This window comes from Prenolepis imparis, unplaced genomic scaffold (assembly GCF_030444845.1).
Source record: "Prenolepis imparis isolate NDT839.2.m4 unplaced genomic scaffold, iyPreImpa1.0 SCAF_9, whole genome shotgun sequence".
NCBI classification, from domain to species: Eukaryota; Metazoa; Arthropoda; class Insecta; order Hymenoptera; family Formicidae; genus Prenolepis; species Prenolepis imparis.
This window is the reverse complement of record NW_028141167.1, coordinates 13,129,771-13,151,991: the sequence shown is the minus strand read 5'-3', so window position 1 is coordinate 13,151,991 and position 22,221 is coordinate 13,129,771. Positions and strand designations below refer to the sequence as shown.

At 42.6% G+C, this 22,221-nt stretch overlaps 1 protein-coding gene and 1 long non-coding RNA gene across 4 annotated transcripts in view; one reads left to right on the top strand and one right to left on the bottom strand.

Moving 5' to 3' along the window:
* LOC145940923 (uncharacterized) overlaps positions 1-22,221 on the bottom strand; it is a 204,571-nt gene that overhangs the window by 65,732 nt on the left and 116,618 nt on the right. Inside the window, exon 1 of one of the 3 annotated variants that reach the window (XM_083046580.1) lies at positions 7,229-8,326. The exons of the other annotated variants lie outside the window; for them this stretch is intronic. The gene's annotated coding sequence lies outside the window, so the exon portion shown is untranslated. Of the gene's footprint in view, positions 1-7,228; positions 8,327-22,221 lie in introns of those variants that run through there. 3 annotated transcript variants of the gene reach the window in all.
* LOC145940926 (uncharacterized) lies at positions 5,508-6,960 on the top strand. Its single transcript, XR_014426092.1, has 3 exons — positions 5,508-5,786; positions 5,930-6,054; positions 6,206-6,960. It is a non-coding gene; the product is annotated as an uncharacterized LOC145940926 (long non-coding RNA).

Here is a 22,221-nt window from a genome sequence, read left to right as displayed (position 1 = left end):
AAAATAGAGTAGAGTGTCCCCCCGCGCGATTAACATTAAAAAAATAATGCTAGAAATGCGGAATAAATACCACAACGACTCTCTTGTCTAGTATCTACGTAAACTCACACATGCGTGTTCACGCACACGCACACCAGCCGATATAAACTCACATACGTGAAACGGCTTTTACTTAGGCGTTCCGTTACCATACATTATCCCAGAGTGCTCTACGGGGTGACTGGATGGAGATTCGCGACAGGTGGGCCGCGCCATATGGAATTGACAAGTTTTTACGCGGGTTACTGCAATGCAGAATTGCAGAATTCCAATGTATCACGCGTATAATATAAAAAATTAAGAGAATAATGGACGTGAGAATCGAATATTTCGCGTGTTTCACGCGTTCAAGATTTTCATGTAAAATTTTTAAGGACTTTTCTGTAAAAACATCCGGCGTAGTCGGCGTACGAAACAAAAATTGCAAGTATCTATAGAATAAAATATAAAACAGATTTACTGGCTGCATCCAAGATTATTTCGCTCTCTCCTCTCTCTCTATCGGGATATATTAAATGTTTAATAAAAACCCAAGTGTGTATGTATATGTATGTATGTGCGCTCGCCCGACTCTAATGATAAAATAATTAAAAATCAGCAATGTTATTTACTTTGTTATTATTGCAATGGACGCCTTGGTGCATTAGCTTGAATACATCCATGAATATTATCCTGTACTTCGCCGAGGACTGAGGAGGGTGTCTGGAGACGTAGCGGAGAGGAAGAGGAGGTCTAGCGAGGGTCGGTATATAAGGTATAAGGTAGTCCATTAGCGTTAATATTATAAACGTTAGCTGCCCTCTGGCCATCCCCGTAACATACTCATGTGCGCCTGCGTACCTCTTTCCCTTCACCCCCCCCCCTCCTAGCCACCCTCTGTACACATTCTATCTGCGTTCACCCACTATCTTCCTCTTCCACGCTCTCTCTATCGCGAGTGTGTATATACTCTACTATTCCTCTCCTTCTCTCCTTTGCCCCTCGATCACTCTCTCTCCCTCTCTCTCATACATACGTACTATCTCTCTCTCTCGCTGTCTTGCATATATTCCTATTTTTCACTCGTTCTCTCTCATACGCACGCATTCATTCCTATCTATCCTTTTCAGACACCCGTTACTCTATCACTCTCCGTTTTGCAACGGCGATTTCCAATGTACGTATCTTCCCGTATTTCCATCTCCGTTTCGGATATACTTTATCTACCCATCTTTCGTTCTCTCTCTCTCTCTCTCTCATTCTTGTTTCCTCTACCTATACACAGTCGGGTTATCTCTCTACCTCTCGGCGTATTCTCTCCGTCTCCCTCCCTCGTAAATTCGTCCGTCTCTTTTCGAGCTCTAACCCCATCCTTGTCCCTCCCCCATCTCGTAGAAATCCGCGCTGTCTCTCTCGCTCTCTTGTTTACTCTTCCTACCTCTCCTTCGTTCTCCGCACTCCAGTTTGCCTCCGCACGCACACACGTATACGTGCGCACGCAAAACGCACGCACATACACGTGCGCCTCGTGAAGAGTACAAATACAAGTCAATACGAATGGCTAGCAACACTAGCGCGCGAGCGCGATCGAGCAACGTGAATGTACCGTGTGTATATTGTGACAGATTTGATAGGTTTGTATTGCAAATTAAGTTCTTAGAAAAGAGTTTGATTAAATTTGCAAAAGCGAATACGATAAATTTTAAGAAAGTACATTAATTCTTGTTAATTATATATCGCAACTCTATATACAGGGTATAATTAAAAAAATATATATATATATAGATTATCTGGCCAATTTGGAGATTTTTTCCTCAGCGAAAATCGAGGGAGGTCATCATTTTTTGCCATCTGTATCTTTGTAATTAATTACAGAGTAAACTCTACTTGAAATTAATTAAAGAATGTAGTGTTGTTAATATTTTAATTCCACAAAGTTTAGTTTACGAGAAGCCCTTCTTTTTCAATCATTTATAACTTGAAAATTATTGGTGCCTCTACATTTTCATTGAGGAAAAATCGTCAGAGAATTTGATGGTGTGCTTCATCTATATATCTTTCTTCAGTTACATCCTGTATATATATATATATATATATCTCGTTGCCGTTGTACTTCATACACAATTTCAATCTTATCTGAAACGAGTACTGATTACGCAGCAATAAAATTAATTTATATACATACATGTATTTTCATATATATACCATTTTCAGAAATTGTCTGACGAGGCTAATTAGAAGTGTGAAATTCATATATTGAACGCGCAACGTTTGGCACAAACATCGACGAAACCGCGAAAGCATATCGATAATAATGCGTGCTGATGTGGTCCATTTAGGTATTAACCTCGAGCATAATATTTATCCGACCGCTCTAAGTAATAAATCCTCTTTATGATTAATGTATCGAGGATTATTTCAGAAAAAAAAGAGCGTGCACGCGCGCTCTGTTCGACGTTTTTGTAAGCTCCGGATTTACATTTTTCATTAATACGCGCTCAGTCATTAATTATGCATGTCTACATAAAATTAATTTTTTTAACGTAGCTCGTAACTCATAAAAATTGTGTTATGAAATATCAGCGTAATTAAATCGTAAAATGTTTCGATATAATTGTAGTACATGGCTGTATAGCTGTAGGTTATAATATACGATACTTTTAATTAATATATCTCTTATTACTTTATTTTATATATATTTGCTCGGAAATTGTTATCTACGATAGAGCCTGAAAAATGATCAATGGATGGCATATTCGGAAAATATGTATACAGCGTCAAACATGTTTATTGACACTCTATCTAACGCGATTGCTCGTGTATATCTATCATAATAAACATGATGCAACCGCATGATAATTTCGCGTACTGAAACGTATCGATCTATTTATCGTCTTTTCCCGCGCAATCTTGGCAATTATTCTAATCTTTATATTTTAACTTCTGAAAATATTGATAAACCTAAGTCTCTCTTATTTCTTTCTCTTCACATCCGCCTTGTCCTCTATTATTGCGATAGTCACAGTAGTCGAAAGATATAGGATGGACGAAATTGACATCGCGCTAGCAGACGTCTCTCGTCCCCGGAAAGTGGCAGTTTGCAATTAAACGACGATGTTATCGTAAAGGGCAGCGGGCCAGCTCTGCCTGGGCTCGGTTAAGCGTGTGTACATGGCAGCGAATTAAAATGTAAATACTTGATTAAAGTTAATCCCGGGCAGGTGAATAAACCTGGGCTACGCACGAGGAAAGAAATACGGACGCGCGCGATTCCGCGAAACGGAGGGGGAGGGGGAGGGGAGGGAAGGAAAGCGAGATATCCATAGTGGTCCTAAGGGGTGCTTTTTATTGCCGCTTTTTATTAGCTGAGTAGGTGTACTCCGTTCCACCGTTGCCCCTCAACTCCACCTTGAAGCACTCCGAGAGCCACCCTCAACTACCAACCGTCTCTCCCCTTTCCTCCCCATCCCTCCCCATCCCTCCCTCCCTCCCTCCCTCCCCCTCCCACCCAGCCCCTCTCTGCCCGTCACTTCTCGCGACCCACCGCCTGCGGAGCCGTGCTGGCGTGTGGAGCGCGTCGGAGGGTTGATTAAAACTAACGTTGCGCCAAGAATTACCCTGTGAGATTGAAAATTAAATTAATATACAAAACCCCCGCCCACACCCGGGGCTAATTAGTTATATGATAGTAATTAAAAGTTAAGTATATCTTCGTGCACGGACGTACTACGCGTACCTAACCCACTGCTCCTGGCTGTCATCCCCAAAACGGCCGTAAGCAATCCTTTAGTCCCCGAGTGGATATTGTACTTAAAAAAAGAAAGGAAAAAAAAAAAATAGAAAGGAAAAAGAACGCGCAATGTGTCATTCCGACTAATTAGCTTCCTAGATTTTTTTTCCGCAAAGACCGCACTTTGAAAAATTACACATCTAATTATTAAATTAATTTTCCGCGTATTCTAATCGATCGAGTTTGGCTTTTAAATTAAATATACGTTTTATTAATTTGAATATTCAGTTCATAAAAATGCATAAGCTTTCATTAACTTCGTACCGCTCCTGTTTTCATAAGTAAGTGAAAATTGGTACGTATAGCAATATATATTTACCGTCGTTGATGGGGATACGAGGAGGAACAAAAAATGGTCGCGCAGCTGGCGTGACATTAATTCTCATTTGTTGCGCGCTATCTTTAGACGAGCGATCGGTATCATTCGGATACTAGCAACAAAAGACAAATCACCTGGCCGCGATCTCTCTTTCTCTCTCTCTCTCTCTCTCGTGACGGACGCAACCTTGATACGATGATAGCACGTGTTAAACGCGCGCCGCAAGAGTTCTCTGCCAAACTGAAAATAGTCGGCGAACTAATATTGCGACGTTGGAAATATTTTATACCCACGTTATACGGCGCACTTATATTCGAGCAACTTTCCTTACGAGTTATAGCGCGCGCGCGCGCCTTATATCCGCCTTCAAAAATAATTTCGCTAACCGTGATTCCCTTCTTATACGACATACGACATAGTATCGCAATAATGCGGGGGAAGAAGGCCCCACGTGGTCACCGATGCGCCACATAATCGCAATTTCAAACTCGGTATTTCGCATGGACCTTGTTGTCCGATTTGATCACGACAATTTTCGCGATTTGCCGCCGATGGACTTGCAGCAATTCCTGTGATATCATCTAAATCCAAGTGATTCGCAGAATTACAGAATTATAGAGAATTAATGCGGACTAATACACACGCACACACATATTCCCCTCATTTCTAATTACGTCGGCCACGAGATTTTAATTGGTTCGATCAGCCGTTCGCGCATATCTGTCATGAGATAGCATCATGCGAGATGTACAGTACCGTTCAAAAGTTAGTTGTTGTAGAAAAATAATCTTCTATCGCTTTCACGATTTTATACGGATAATAACGTAATCGTCGTCGAGTCTTGTCGGATGAAGCCTGCGATCTTATTTCGCGAATTCGAATAGGAAAATTCGCCAATCCTTATTTAACGCGACATAGAAGTGTCCCTAGATCCGGATCAAGATATCTCTTACAAAAGATTTAAAAAATTCATAAAAGCAGTTCGGTACAACTTATTAAACCTGATGATAATTTCACGCTAATCTTCATTTTTCAAGACCAATCCACACCTTACGAAAACTCGATCCCGTTGCACCGAGAATTTAATTGAAATAATTTTGGCAAACACACACTCTTGGCGATTAGAGCTAAATCCAGCGACTTAAATCGCCGGTAATTAACGGCGCGGTTTATTCATTTTCCCAAGAGTGCATAAGGGGACGGAAGAGCAGTGTCTCCGCAAAGAATATTAGAGTTCGACTCGGGAAAGTTGAAAACCGCTTGGCCGCGGGCCAGGACTTCACGTAACTACTTGTTTTGCCAAAGCGACGCGACGCCCGCCGCCTCTTCCTCGCCTCTTCCTCGCCACGACGGCGGCGTAGCTAGTCGATTTTCGAAAAAGGTTAACACCTAGTCGTTCAGATCCGACCGCGACGACCACGTGGCAGCGGCCGCGCCTGCGTGTCCCGATCTCTCTCTTTCTCTCTCGCAGCCTTCTCGGAAATTTCTTTTCAGTCTTTTCCTAGCTACCGGTCGACGCGATGTTTCCGTCGCGGAAAATAATTCTTACGATTAGAAGATTGCAAGGGACAAGGGAGAGCCAGCGGTCTTCGGTTACAAGAAATCAAACACGTTCAAGAATGCAAAGTATGTCGCACAAATCTACGGAGATTCAAGAATGTAGGTATATCTAAGAATAGAAATATATATATGTATAAAAACTGCGCGCACGCTGGTATGACAGACCGAGATGTAAAACGTTAAAAATTAATAATATAAGGGAGAAAAATATAATTTTGTAAAAATGAAAAGGAGGTTTTAAGATTTGAGAGGAACTTGGGAAACTACCGGCTTCTCGTACCAGCTGCCACGAATTAGAACTGCGACAAACGCGTGCCAGGAGCTCTACGCTGGACATTAAGCCCCCGAGGGTTAATACTATACTCTTGTGAGTACAAACGCGGGAAACTTTGGTCGAAGAACGAGAAATATTTTGATTGCTGCTGTGTAAACGAGAGGACTTCACACGTGGACACTCTAACCCTTCTCGCCGACAAAGATAGACTACACAGGGAACTACAATGTTTTCCCATTTGCAGGTAGAGACGACACGTATATATATATATGTATATCCCAAAAAAGGAATCTGTAGACACTGATCGCAGAACATCGATATGTATCGGGGACGAGTGGAAAAAACAATCTTTAACCAAAAATACAAGCTACCCCATAAATGGATAACTTTTCGATATATAAAAATTTATATTTGCGAATAGTTTAAATTTTTATATACATATTTGCCACGAAACATGAAATGTTTAACTATGATATGTAAATAAATGAGATTCGGGATTGAGTTGTATAAGAGAGCACCTTTCGATTTTTAGTTTATAAATATTGTACGCACAAATTTAATAAAATGTGAATTTATATTCGCGCAGAAGCGAGTAATTTTTTAATTTATATTATCTGTAAAGCTTTTAATATTTAATTAATAAACGCATAAGTAAGCAAAATATGAATTCATGTGTGTGCGACCGGGCTATTAATTTTTCATTTATATATTTTCCGGTAAATAGAGATGGGTGCTTACATTTTGCAATGGATATTTTAATTTTTAAATACGTTAGAAATTTATAAATACCAGTTAAATTTATATGCAATGCGCGAATCAAATTTTAATATATATGCGGATGTATAAATAAAGATTGGTAGATAATTATGAGAAAAGCCTTGTTTTTTCATCTCTCCGCGTGTAAACGAGTGTGAGTGTAATATTCTTTTGTGTTTACGATTAATTAACTTTCAAGCATAAATATGCATGATGTAATTCCGTAGAAATTTCGTCAATAAATCTACACCGCTCGAAATAGAAAAAAATAGAGATCCTTGAAAAATCCCTCAAAAAAACAAGAACCTTTTCTCCTCTTAACTTTAAGTATAATTCATGCTTCTAGGCCGATCGCGCGGGATCGGTTTCTCCGCGAGGCGAATCGCAAAGGCTTGAACACGAATTGGATCACCGGGTCGGAGCGAGAGAGTCCCGCGCTTATCGCCGATGTCGATCTCGTATGCGAGGAGATAAAAAAGCAAGAGAGGAATTATCGGAGCGTCACACTCACCACTATCGCCGGCATGCGTAGGCTGTTTGTGTTGAATTCGATCAGCCGCTAAAAAAGATCCTTGGACGCGAGGAGAGAAACGGCACTTTAAAATTATATTTTTCCTTTAATCTTTCACTAGAAGACAATCTTGGTTAGATCGGTCCCCCTCCTCTCTCTCTCTCTCTCTCTCTCTCTCTCTCACACACGGGGATAATACACTAGGTTCTCCTTCAGCGAGGCAGCGACGCGCGACGGCATCGCGAGCAGGTGTCCACGGGGCAGAGTATCCTCGTGCGAGGATCCTACGTCCTGTTCTCTTCTCCTCCGCGGGCTATCGATCTCGGGAACGCACGCACGCTGTACTGGTGCTGGTGCTGGTGCTTCGACCACCCGCCCGCAAATGTTCCGCTTTTCTCGGAAACGCTCTTCCTCTTCTCCTCGAGGAGGCCCACTCTCGATCAATGGGACAGCGCGGGTTCGTACGCACCATCCATTCAAGAGATCACAATGTCACGGATACACTCGGTGCAGCATATCGTAATAGAATTCCTCGCAGTTTCCCCGAGATCGAGGTATCCCCGCGAAAATTGAGGCGACAAATTTTTTCAAGCTTGCCTCGGATCTACCACGAATCTCGCTACTTTGGAAGTTGACGTCGGATCGACGGCGATCATCGAATCCCTCGTCGATCGCAAATACATTTCAAACGCACTTTCTCTTCGGGATCAAAACTCGCGCCGAATGTACCGTATAATTGCGCGTTAACAACGTGAACAACACGACGACTCGAGACATTGACGGAACGACCACCGCCGCGTGCTCGCTTCGGAGAACGCGAGAAAGGGGAGCCTAGCGAGGTCTCTCCGCATGGCTCTTAATGCGACACATTCCGCGAACTCAACACTGGGAGAGACCTGAGAGAGACTCTGGTGACCTCGACTCGGGAAAGATCCTCTCGCAAGCGGGGCGAGACCTTCGTCTCTCGACGGGCGCTCGCTCTCGAGTCAAGGCGAACCCGAACTCGAATGGAGCATGTCGCGGAGAAGAGAGCACACCGCGCGACACGCACAAAACGGAGCGACGACGGACCGATCCGCGCTGCACGACGTCGGACGAACGAGTGGCGGCCGGAGGAGCCGCCGCGTCGTCGGCTTCCCCCCACTATGCGGCGCGCGTCGGAGGAGCGGCAAAGGGGGAAGGGAGCGCACACGAGAGAGAGAAAGAGAGAAGGTTAGAGCGCGGCGAGCGCGGGGAGAGGATGGTGCGCGGTCTTCGGAACCGCAGCGTCGGAGGGAGCAGCGGATAGATGGACGTCAGGGGCGTGAGTGAAGGAGGGGCATCGATACCGGGTCCCTCCGCGCCGCGGGGCCCCTTTCCCCCCCGGACCCCAGAAGAGGTGCCTCTCTGCGCGCGCTCCACGCGACTTTGCGAGTGAAACATTTCGCGGGTTTTGTGGACGAGTGAGAGGGACGCTGGCGGAGGGAGGGAATGCAAGAGGGATGCGTGGAGGCTGCAAGGGGGCGAGAAGAGAGAAGGCGAAGAGGAATAGAGAGATAGAGAGAGAGAGAGAGAGAGAGAGAGAGAGAGAGAGAGGAGCGAGTTGGACGAGAGGGTTGGGTGGGAAGACAACAGTATTCCCGTTAATTGAACGACTCGCGCGGGGCGGAGGAGTGCGTCGCGGGGGGAAGTAGAGAGGAGGATTACTTGCAGTAATTACTTATTTTTATTACGCTCCGCCTCGTCGTGTCTCGCACCAGCGAGCGTCTCCTCGCAGGGATATGTTAGAAATCTTTTCTCGCGTTTCTCGCGGTATTGCGAGACGATGGGTTACGTACCGGAAACTCGCTTCGAGTCCTCCCCCTCCCTAAACTAAGCGTCTTAGCGTTAAATTAAGTGCGAGAGAGAAAGAGGGAAGCGGTAAAAAAAAAAAAAAAAAATAAGAGGCAGTAGAATAAAATTAGTAACAATGCCGTTGTTGGTAATTTTGTTCGAGCACTCTTATAGCAACGCAGTAATACAATTCCAAACACTTTCCTCATAAGCGATGAAAAAAAAAAAAAAAAGATCCGGAACGGCAAAGTCGATTGTTTTCAACGATATACCTTTTCTACAAAAAAAAGATTGACTTTTTTCGCTCTAAAATTATAAATCTTTATTTCTCTCCATGGTGTTTTCTAATCGGGCTAACTGGATACTTGTGGCCATCCGATGGGTGAATGAACCGGTAAGGAACTGGGTAAAATCGTTTCGGATGGACGGTCAGTTTTTCGAGCGATTACGTAGTACCCTTGGTAGTACCTAACACGTTGAACCATCATCATCGGTCTGCCAGTTCTTTTTTCTTTTTCATCGTGCTTTTTTACCGAACCGGCTTATAAAATCAATTTGCATACTTTAACATACGCGAGATGCACTTCAGGCGCGTTGTTTGTATCTTTTTCTTCCAATCAGTTCTATTTAACGATACCTATAGCCTTGAAGGTGCTAAAAACAGTTCAATAAATATTATACACAACGCGGTAACGCAAACACATCGCTATATCGATACAATCGTGCAATCTTGGAGCGATACGAATATTGTTTCTGTCTTGTTGCAAGTAGATATGCTAATTCATCGAATACACGTCAACGTATGCAGATCGATCATTGGAATAACTATTATTTCAGACGTAAATTCAACATGACGCATTTACGCATTTGTAAAATATATATCGCGCGGATCTAGAATTCCAAGGAGAAAAATAGATAAATAATGTCCCCCCCTTCTCGCTTCCTCCCCTTTGCGAGTTTTAGCCGAACAGTCACTCGTCCTCTCTCGTAATGTTCACGGTTGCCGGACCAGAGTGCACTTGTCAAAACTTTTATCTCAGCTCGCATCTACCAGCGGGAGAAAAACACGAGGCGGAGGTGAGGACAATGCCTGCTTCTGCGGATGGTCCTGCCTAGTAGGAGGGGTGCGAGCGAGAAAAAAAAATAAGCCGACAGAGGTTTCGGATAATTGTGGCGGATAGTTCGGAAAAGGTGCCGCCAGGCCTTCCACGGCACGCCTGTCAGAAGACATTAGGGTTTCTTCTATCGTAGATCCTGCCGTCCGCAGAACTCGTTAACGGATCTTAGGATTGTTCCTTCGTAATCCAATAAGGATGGGATTCCATGCCGTGACTATTTTTCTAGTCCGCAGTCCGCATGAACGATCCGCCGATCGACTTAATAACAACGGACAGAGAGGGAGAGAGAGAGAGAAAGAGAGAGTTGCTTCAACTTTAGATATAATCAATTTTCCCCCAGTCCAATTATCCAGATTAAATTACTTAAATTTTTCTCCATGTCTCGTAAAATTTCGTGCAAAAAAAAATTAAATTTTCGAAACCTCATATCTCTAGAAACGAGATAGATAACATATTCGCGAGTCACGTGATGCCCGCAGGTATATGTCTTGCGGTCACGTGGTGGTGACCTTAGCTCGTTTCTGCTCTAGGGTGGTCGGCCCTTTTGGACAGGTCAGTTCGGGATTCGGAAGCTGCATTGGGGCGGGGCGGACGTCAGATGGAAAGCAGTTCTAATTTGATACCAAGTCGAGAGGCCAAACAAACAGCTACATCCGAGATACAGACTTGCTTCCAGCCGACATATCAGACGGAGCTTTGAAGAAAATTATTATACTGATTGATCATAACGCGTGGAATAATTGTTGCGTTACGACATTCACAATATTATTAAAAAAAAGGAATGTCAATTTAAACATTTTTCTTCATAAATTAGAGGTATGAGAAATAAGTTGATAAAAAATCTAGTATCGTATTTTATCTAAGTTTTTAAGGCTTCTCTCGTATGAGGTGATTAAAATCGATATGCTCGCCATCTCGCATTATCGCGTACCCTTGTGGGCGAGAAGGGCTTTGAAGCTTCTCAGAGGCCTCATCGATTCTCGCGGACGATTCTTGTTCGACCTTTTTCCCGCAAACTTCCGAAGGTCATTACGAGGTTCCCGAGAACGCTCGGGACTCGTAAAGCCCCGTCGTAAAAATCGCCAAAATACACGCACCTTACATGGTAGCCCCGTGTAGGCGGGTGTCATATCGCCGCAAAATCATTGCCACTAAAAGAAAAAGAAAAAAAAAAAAAAAAAAAGAATCGGAGGTTTCCGCGGTAAATTTATAACGGTCGTCTTCGGATGGCATCTCGTGTGTGCCTGTCCGTCGAAGGTGTTGAATATTTCTCGCTGTAAAAGCGACACACAATGTGTGCTGCTCATTAAAAGCAAAACGTAAGGATCGTAGGTAGGTTTCGGTCGATCGAGAGAAGAGTATCTGCAGAGCAGAAGCGAATGAGATTTTCAAATGTTTATTCCTATTATTATACATTTTTTCTCAATCTAAAATCGATTGTCGAACGAGTTTTTAATCAACATATTTTTAATTTAATTAATTTCGTCCCACCCTTCCGAGAAACATCGATATTTATTCGGAAATTTATTCTATTTGATCCGACCGAGATCCACGGAATTTTTGGCAAGTTTCTTCAAGTTAACGGGCGCGTATCGATTTTGGCAGAAATCCGTCCGTCTTTTAGAAAAATGCGAGCGACAACAAAGGGGCGCGCGAGCGTAGCTACGCGAAGCTTATATAAGGATCGGTCGGGACTTTCGCGGAGCAAATATGTTTTTGCGGTAAATTTGGCCGAGTAAATGCGACGTCGCGGGGCACCCTTAGCTTTATTAGCCACCCCTTATCCTCCTTTTCCTCCCTCATCCCCCTCCCCTCCCTTACATTCCGCATTTCCCCCTCGACACCCCCCTCGAGCCGACTCGACGCATGATCCCGATCCGTATATAATGTACATGCGCGGAGATTTGCGAAGGCATTATGCGCGCCCGCCTCCTCGAAATGCAGCTCGCATATGCGAGCGCTCGAGTGCACTTCGAGTGTTCGCGTAAGCTACGTAGGAAAAATATGTTCGACGGGGCGTACTTGTGCAAGGGTGGGTAATTGGCTCTCTTGATCGCAGGACCGCTTTTCAATGTCCTCCCCCCCCCTCCTCCTCCTCCTCCTCCTTCGTTCGTCCTTCCGCGCCCTTCGTCGATCTTCCTTGACCGTCCGCATCGCCATTTTTCGGTTTTCGTACCTTGGTCCTCCTCGTTTGGCGATCAAATATTATATCGACGGATCGCTCTTCCCCGCGGATTTCGACGGGACGGCCATTCGTATATGAAAATTCGCGAGCGCGCATTGTTTTCAATTATTTTCCCCATTTTCCGACCAGTTATTTTTATATTCCTTCCTTTTCAATTTAAAATTATGTATATTGCATTGCATTAATTAACAGAGGTTAACAGGACAATTTAATAAATGTTACAAAAGCAAGCAATTCAATAAAACGCGCGCGCCGGTATTTTAATTTACGCCCGATCAATTATCGATGTGATTTATTTCGTATAACGCGAAATAACGCGACGCGGCCAGCGTATATATATGTTCGTTAAAAATTCTGAATCTCGCGACTAATAAAAATGCGTTGTTCGCGTACGACAGGGTACGTGAACCAACCCCCATCTCCCACCCCGAAGAGAACATCGCGCGAACGAGTCGGGCGATAATAGAAAAATACCGCCGACGCGGTCGCGCGTTCGGCTTCGACATTAGGTCCGCGATATGGCGATAATGATAATAAAGAGGCGGCTAACTCGGAAGACAGGTACAACCCCTCGCGAGGATAGCGAGGACACAAGGGTGACAGGAGGAGGAGGCGGGGAACGAGAAAACGTGTCGAGCCATTTCGCGCCGAGGGATGACACCCGAACACGCGGGAAACAATGCCGTGACACGATGTAGGTAATACAATGCAGTGAATGGTCGTGCGTATCATTATTCTCGCGCTATTGTTGGCTGCCGGATAAACGACATTATTTTTTTTTTTTTTTTTTTTTTAGGATATCCCGCGACGAAACACGGTAACAACCGTAGTAACAATACCGATAAAAGAATAATTATAGTAATTCTCTACCCTTCCTTCTTTTTTTTTCCTAGTTAAATCTTATATATATATATTCCTTGTGCACTCCTATCTCCGTTCTCGTTTCTCCAAATTTGTCAGGATATATAGAAGGATTTTTTTTTCCTTTACGAACTCTCCACTGTATCGTGTGTGTTATACCTATCTACTATATATTGGATGAAAGAAATCGTTTTAGGTGCGTCATCCTTCGACATAATGGCGGGTATAATTCGAACATCCGCGGGATCGCATTGTGATTGTCGAGGGAGGGGCAGGAGAAAAGAGTTTCACTCGCGAAGATTAAATTGGCCAGCGGGTCGATCTCGCGGGAGTCGCTAAAATCTTAATTCCTCGCGTCGGCATGCTTTGAAAAGAGCCCCCCCACTCTCGTTTTCACGATTGTTGCGTCGTCGTCGCAGGACCGTAGGACAAACACACGTTGTACATACGGTTAGGTAATTATATTTACCTTCCTAGTTTTATTATTTATAGCCGACCCCGGTGTTCTACGCTCTTCGTCTTTTAACTATCCCTTACGTAATTTAATTAAAAATTTACCCTTGACAGGCTATTTTTGTTAAAAGGAGAAAAATTACAAAACGGAAAGTCTATTGTAAAGCGTAAAATGGATGGTTAAAAAATGAATATGCTTAGCGAGATCTGAAAGTAGCGAGAAAATTTAAATTGAATTATTCTTTACATATATCAGTCGGACACACACATGGAATAGTATGCGTTAACAAGTTTAAATCGCGCGCGTTTCCGATCGTTATGCGTCGATGCGAAGATGGCACCCCGGCGAGAGCGGAAAGGCTTAAATAGGGGCGGTATAGAGACGATTCTGGGCAGCTGGATTCACTTGTTCCCGGTCGGCGGAAGTGACGTCGCAGCCGGAAATTCGTACTGGAAATTCCGATGGGTTCGAGAGAGAGAGAGGTCGAGGAAGGGAGAGGAGTGCAACAATCAGGGTAGACCCGGCATTACGTCCCATTCATCCCCTACTAGCGCCCCTTACCACTCTCGAACCGTATTTGGCTGACAATTCTTCATTTGCGTGCAGCAAACTCTCTGCAACGTGGCGGCAACGCGGCGAGGTGTTTGAACGAGATGCGAACGCGAAAAACATTTTCGAAAACCCTACACCCAAATCCTACGCGCATATGTATCATTTTTTCTTTTTGCAAAAATTGTTTGTCAAGAGTAAATATCTGATTACATAGATATGAAATATTGTATATGGATATAATATACACCAAAAATTTATAAAATATATTAATTTGTAATATATAATATATAATATATATAATATTAATATATATAATATATTGTATTATATATATATTTTATAATATATAATATAATATATAATAATATACATATAAAAATATATTAATATATTAATTTATAATATATACATAATATATATAATAATATATTATATATATTGTATATATAATCTAATATTTTATATTTCATACCCATTACTTTAAGGATGTATGTTCTTTGTAAATTTGTCGCAGAGATCATTCAATTTTCAAACGAAAATATATATGTATACATGTTACATGTGAATTGCGTCTGCGGATATCACAGAGAGCGTTTCTCTCTCTCTCTCTCTCTCTCGACTTGCATACGTTATTCTAGTAGAAAATATTTGCTCTCGCTCATAGACATCGCTACAACAGGGTCAGGCGGGCATTTCGAGCGACACAGTTAGGTGTAGACCTGCTACGTGTAGAGACATACGTTACATCGTCACTTGGCTGGTATTGTTAGAGCTTACCAATCGGCAAATTTCACGGCAGTTCCGCTTAGATATTCTCCGAACTATAGTTAGAGATTCATCTATAAGTTAATCTCTCTCGGCGGCCGTAATTTGCCATAAAATATACCGTTTTGTTAATAATGTTTCTCGCTGATGATTTATTTCACAAGAAGAAACACGCGATAAAAAGAAAGAAAAAGAAATAAAAGAAAAGATTGTACGAAAGATAAAAAATGCGAGTAAAGAGAAAATGTAAAATATATTCTACGATGCGTATGGGAGATGATGCCTCCTCGCATGAAGCTGTTTCCCAGTCTGATCGATCTAATGAATTATAATTAATTGAGCTAAACTTTGTTTACCTAACTGATTAATAAAGCTGATGATTATTCTAATTAATAGCGGTATTTCGCATCGGGACAAGTAAACAAAGACGCGCCATTACTCGGTCAAGATTCATTAAAAGCGCAAACACCCGGCCGAGCGTTTGCTCGCGAAAGCGAAATTCGCACGTTTCCCGATTCCGCGCGCTCGCGCGCGGTTAATTATCCATCGCGAGGTGTTATATGGTGAAAATGAATGTTTCGCGGCAGGCGAGTAGTAGCGGCCCGCTTTCCGCGTTGATTACAGCGCGTTTACACGGAGAAAACTTCGGAGAATTATTCTCGATTATTCAAATTTGAGAAGATCCTTGGTGCTATGCTGAGTGCGCGCGCGCCGCGATTCAAATTTATGCAAAAATCTGACGACGCGAATCTCTGCTCTCTTATTAATATGTATCAATTTGACGACCGCTATCTTTTTTCCCACCGTCGGGACTTTCCCGCCGCAAAAAATATATAATATCCGCGACGATGTGACGTTTCTCAAAAATTTCTACCTCAGGTTTCCGTTCGACAGACGTATCATTGAGCTATCTAAAAGCCAAATTATCAGAATACAATAAATTATATACTATATTAATTATTGTTGATAACTGTATATTTGTTAATTTGTCTTCTTCTTTTTCTAAACGTCCTTAGTAATAATAATAATCGGTTATCCGTTTCATCGAGGGTGAAGGATTAAATTGGACCGCCTGTAATTATGAAACGCGCGCGCGCGCGCGAGCGGATCAAAAGCAATCTTATTATATCGAATGACGAGATCACACGATCAATCACAAAAACACACTGTGAAACTATCACGGCTTTAATGCGCCGGACAAAGACTGAACAAGAACGAAGGAGCGGGGCCGCCCGTAGGGAGCAAGGAATGTGGAACTGTATTGTAGCAGGACCGACCGTATTTATCGTTTCGCCCCCCTCCGTCTAATTTGTACTTGTATCAATATACACCGGAATCTAATTAGAAAGGGTATCTCGAAAGGTCTATAGTATAATATTTAAGAATTAAAATGTGCAAGGTTTATACGCGAGAGTAGGTAAATATATTTTCTATTTTCAATTAAAAATTTGTGAAAAGAAGAAGAAAAAATTCCATAAAACTCTGTGATCTTGGGTAGATTCCATCGATTATCCCGAGATCGCATTCTTTTCGCTTTTCTCACATTCTCTCTCTGTCTCTCGTCGCTCGCTTCTGCGGCTTTCCAGATCGTCCCTTTTTGCCGCTGCCCATCTTCCGTTCTGTTACGGTCTATCCCATTATAATTCCATGCACGCGCGTCCTCCCGAGAGATGGAAGAGTGTAAAACGACGGACACCTGGGCAGAGAGTTTAGCCGGTATTGTCGGGAGACAAATATGAGCTAATACGTCATCCCAGGACCCATTCAGATCCCGAGGCCGACGGGGACGGTGATCACGAATTGGCCTACACATAAATGCGCTTTAATTATTCCTTTCCACCTCCTCCTACCTGCCTTCGTGCTCAAGAAACGCTCCTACAAACGCGACATAATAAGCGACGCTCGTTAAAAAGAACGAGCTATTGTTGGATCTTCGTCTACCCGCCATTGACTCGGAGCTTCGGATTCTTTGTTGGAATAGACATGGAGAGTTTGAAATCTCTAAACACATATCTTCGCTTCCTGGCAAATGTATTAACCCTTATATTATATTATTTTGAGAAATTTTTCCATAATTATTTGAGGTATGATCATTTTTATTCATACTTAAAATGTGTGCAAACTGATGATTGATAATGCTCGTCAAAAATTTATTTTAATGCGCAAGCCACACATAGCCTATACATTTTTTTGCGAAAAAAATTGTCTCAACGCTAACGGCAATTTCAGAAAATTCACCGTCGCTTAGATGAAAGTTAGGTGAAACACGCCGTCGCACTCCGGCTTTGTTTTTCTTCTCTCTCGAAGGGGCAATCGCTTTTTTCTTCCTCCCTCGGGACTCTCTCGCCCGCGGCTGTTCAGGTATCCCTTCACGATAAACACAAGCGATGACTGCGATCAAAGTATCACGCGAGCCATATAATTGGAACATTTGTGTAGGCCGACGGATAATGTTGCATCAAACACACCATGACGCTTAATTATCATTTTCGTCCTTCTCTCTCTTTCTCTCTGTCTCGCCAGAAAGAGAGAGACGCAGAAATAAATAAATAAATAAATAAATTTGCTCGCCGCACGCATTGTGCACAAGCTGGTCGGCCGGATGCATAACGTCGACATTTATTTCTCTCACCAAGTCGTGATATCATATACGCAATTAACGACCATTCCTCTTCTCTGTCCATGTTATAACACGACAGACAAGTTGATTATTAAATATCCCCGTGTTGGAAGCGATTAAACTGACATTTGTAATTTTGTTAGGATATATGTTTCTAATATAAAACAGAGAGAGAGAGAGAGAAAGAACAAGTTGCTTTCACAAATATAGACGTTCGTTATCGAAAGCTTTCTATTCTTATCGTGAACGTGTCAAGTTTCATGAAATAGCCTATAGTTTGACGGCGGTTTGGATTTCGAAGGATTATTCTAAAGAGAGGAGGAAAAAAAAATTATAATAACATCGTCCTAAAGGTAGTAATGGCCAGGAAACTCATGTCCTCGGAAAATAATCTCGTGGAGATTAGAAGAGTCGCTTAGCACGACAGCATACCGCATTCACATGCAAATGCTTGTCAACAGGTATCCGCACCTTCGTCCTTGGCTTACGTGCGAGATGCCTTCTTTCAAAATCTTAAAGATAATTAACGTAATTTACCTCATTATCACTGCTCATTCTTAATTAAGTAATTTCAAAATGGAAAACTTTTACGCGCGCGCGTGCGCGCGCAATAATAAAAATAGTATCATTTTTTACTCGTATCTTTAAATTTTCCCGTTTCGAAATTAAGTATTCATATACAGTAACTGATGCTAAGAAAATAATTGCAATGATTGAAAATAGTCTTGTAATAAATTTTTCAAAATAAAACTTTTAATAAATAGTATTGATGAAAATAATTGTTTGTAAGAGCTGCTAAAATCAAAAATTATAAAACTTTTTCCTCATTCTTGGAATTTATGATTTTTTTTTATTGCAGTATCGATGCAACAGAGCATGAAAGAAAGCATGATTCGAAAGAAAGCATGGATTTTAATAAGCCAAAATTTTACTCGTTCAAGTAACAAAATTACAAATTTATATTTAATCTCTCGCAATTTCTCGTTAATTGGCAATGACATAAAAGAATTAACAAGTTGTATTTTACTCTGTGAAAATGCGGATCACTTTATTGTACACTTGTACACGAAAAAAATATTATAAAAAAAAAATTACGATAAATTTTTAATTGTGAAACGCACAAACATATAAAAGAAATCACGATATTTTCAATATTATATTCGTATTATATTTTACAAAGGAATATTTTAATTATTCAAATATTTTGATGCACAAAGAAATGTATAATCGTTAATAAACGATAGACAACAAATGCAAAATTTACAATTTTTATAATAATAAGTATCTTCGTGTCATTACATATATACAATAAATACTGTAAAAGGAAATATATTTTTCATGTATAATTTGTACTATAAAATTTTTTTCGTGTACAAAATATGTATAAAAAATCTAGTTCTTATTATTATTCAAAATGTCGGAATTCAAGTCGTGTGCATCGTAAAGAGGGATTATCGAGTTATGGACAAAATAGGGGGAAGGAGCAGCAAGGCATTCTCAAACTGTCGAATCGAATATCTGGGTAATGGCTTTCTAGGTCTCCCGCTGCCAGCAATACAGGCCCCGTCCTATAGGACGAGCGCGCTTAAATTAAGGACGGACCCCTCATTTTCTTAAAATATTAAATCATCGTCTTGGTGTCGCAGCGGGGCTGCCTGGGCCCTGAGGAATTAAAATTCATTGGTCGGCGAAACCCATGTCACCGGCCGAGTACCATCGTGAATACCTGTGGTTCCCCTCTCGTCTGTCTCTCTATCCCCCTCTCCTTCTCTTTCCATAGATTAAAGCGGAATTGTAATAAAAAATTATTTAAATTACTGTGCGATTCCGCGTAAATTCTACGATTAAATCTATACATCTACGATTTTTCGGAAATGTAGAGAAATATAAAATGCAAAATCATCTGTCGCGCCTTAGATTAATTAAAAAATTTTCATCCCACGCAATACGTGATAAATTGCAGCGGATTTTATCTGATCGATCTCGAGACAAGTACAATCTATTTATCAATCCTCTGAAATTATTAGAGCGCGAAGGATCGAGCGACAAAGTTGCTCCGAGACGACGGTGAGAGAGTCTTCGTGTAGTAGAGACACGCATTCCACGTATGCGAAGGGCCTGAACGGGCCTTAGGATCCGCTTAGTCCGAATGCGGGTGAGGAGAGGGTGGATGGAAGGGAAGGAGCAGGAGGAGGAGGGAGATGGGAATACTGCGACAAAGGACATTCTAGGGGAGCGATTCCCCCCTCTCTTCTTTTTTCTCTTTTTTTCTCCTTACCTGAGAGACTGCGGGATCACAGCGGTCCGGCGTTGCCGGTTCGTCGACTTTGGGCCTTATGCTCTGCACTTACAGCATAGAATCTTATCTCGGACTCATGCTGCAGCGCCATTTTTCCCGTAACGCGGTAAGATGATTTCGCGATGATCGAGTTTTTGAACGAATCATACGCGCTTTCAGAGTTAATAACGTTAATGAATTAAAAAAAGTATTTTATCGTAATATACCTATTCGAAAGATGGTCTCTGCTTTGATTATATATTGTCAAACGTCATTAAATTTAGTCTCGAAGCTGCCGTAACTGTTCCGCTTTTTATACGTAGAGGGAAGGAGAGAAGGAGGTGAGGCTTTCTTACGTTTTTCATCCAGCGAGAAGCGTCAAAGATATTTCGGGAGGTCGGGTTGACAAATCGAGAAGAACATTTCCGCGTGTCTACTCTCTGGCGAGGCGACAGAGAACAGGAGAGAGAATGGAAGAAAGAGAGAGAGAGAGAGAGAAGGAGAGATCTTCTCTCCCGAGTGGCCGGAACAAGAGGCCGGAGGAGCGGTTTTGTCGTTGCGCGAGTGTTGTCATTTTCCTCTTTCCAGAAGAGGCCATCTCAAGTAGAGACGGTATATAAGAAGAAGAAGAAGAAGCAGCGCTGGCCCCTTTACCGGCCAGCGCTTTTTTGCGCCGAGAGTCTTTCTGATTGGCGTTTTTACGTCAGTTCGATTCGATTGACTCACCGCGACGTTGCACATAATTGTGTGTCGGTCACACAATTATGCCTTAACAATGATGTTACGTTTCAATTATAATACATTCAATTACGTGCGAAATTGCATATGCGTATATATATTGTATGTGTGTTTGCCGTGAGAATAGTACGCGGAGCTTGCACGTGAATCTCGGGAATTAGTTTTGCATAATGAGAGCGCGGAGGGCAAAATTCTAAGCAGTGGGCTTCTGGCAAGACGTTTGCAAGGCCATCTTTTTATTCGACGATCGATGAAAGATTCGGCGTTTAATTCCAAAGTAATATCGCGCGGATGACATTAGTCACCCACGTGTTTCTCTCATCTGACACCAATTTCTTTAAAATTTAATGGCTAATACAATTTAAATAAATAAGACGCTCCTAATATGTGTCTCTATATTTCTTATAATTTGTCTTTTAAAAATGACAGATGTCACTCATTTTCGCGACCGTTTTAAGGTTCGACTCGGAAGAAAAAAAAATGATGATTCTACGTTACAAAATGGTTTGCGCAAAGTCGTGCAATATCGAGTCGAGCGACGCGGAATGATTTCCGCGCGTATAAACCGACCGAGATTCGGAAGACCGGGGACGGTAATGGAGGATGTAGTACGCTGGAGGGGATATCCCTCGCAGGTATCTCTGGCGGACAGACGGACGACGATGGGGTTGAGAATGGAAGCGAGAGACGATGGACCGGGTGGTCGAGCGGCGAGGTGGGGGATTAATTAATAACGTCGGTAATTGGACTCCGTTCGATCTAAGATAGCTCCTACAGCCCCTTCTCGTGCATACCACGAGGGGATACGTTCTCCATACACTCGAATACACACTTGCGACACTCGCTCGCGTCTTACGTACCTATTGCTCACGTGGCTTATTCCATCGATGATTCTCTAAATTTATTTCGATTATATGTTTGCAAGAGGAGGAGGAGGAGGAGAGAAGGAGAGAGTTCTCGGTGCTCTAATGAGCAAACTAACGATTTCGAATCTATTGAGACGTATCATCGTTCGAATAGGGAGGGAGAGAGAGAGAGAGAGAGTATGTAAGATTGTATAGCGGGCAAAACGAGCAGGACGTCGTCATCGTCATTAACAACGTCGATGTGTCGCGTACGAGGGAGCCAGTGCGTTTATGCGAGGTAAACAGTGCGTGGACGTGATTTAATTGAAACCCGAGGTGGTTTGGCGGCGCGGCGCGGCGCAGCGCGGAGCGGAGCGAAGCGGAGCGGAGAGCTAAGCGGCCGCACATCGCCTCGCCGAGGCTCGGTTGCATGACTCAGAGTACTCAGTCAAGAAGTCCATTGACTTGCCGAGTGACGTAAGCAATTAGTGCGCTGTTTTGTTTGCGCGGGTACACACAGCTCAAAGTTGTTTGAGTTCGAGTTCGAGTGCTGCACAGTTAGGCTCGGCGACTCGCCTCGAAAGCCCTTCCACAACCTACCTCCTTCGCCTTTCCAGCCTTCTCTTTCACCTTCCGTTCGTCGTTTTCCCTTCTCGCTTCTCCCGCGTCTCTTCGTGTTCTTCTTCTCTTGACTGGACGGACGCCTTCTTCTTCGCTCTCTCTCTCTCTCTCTTTGTCCCTTTTCTGTCTTTCTCTTTCTCTCTT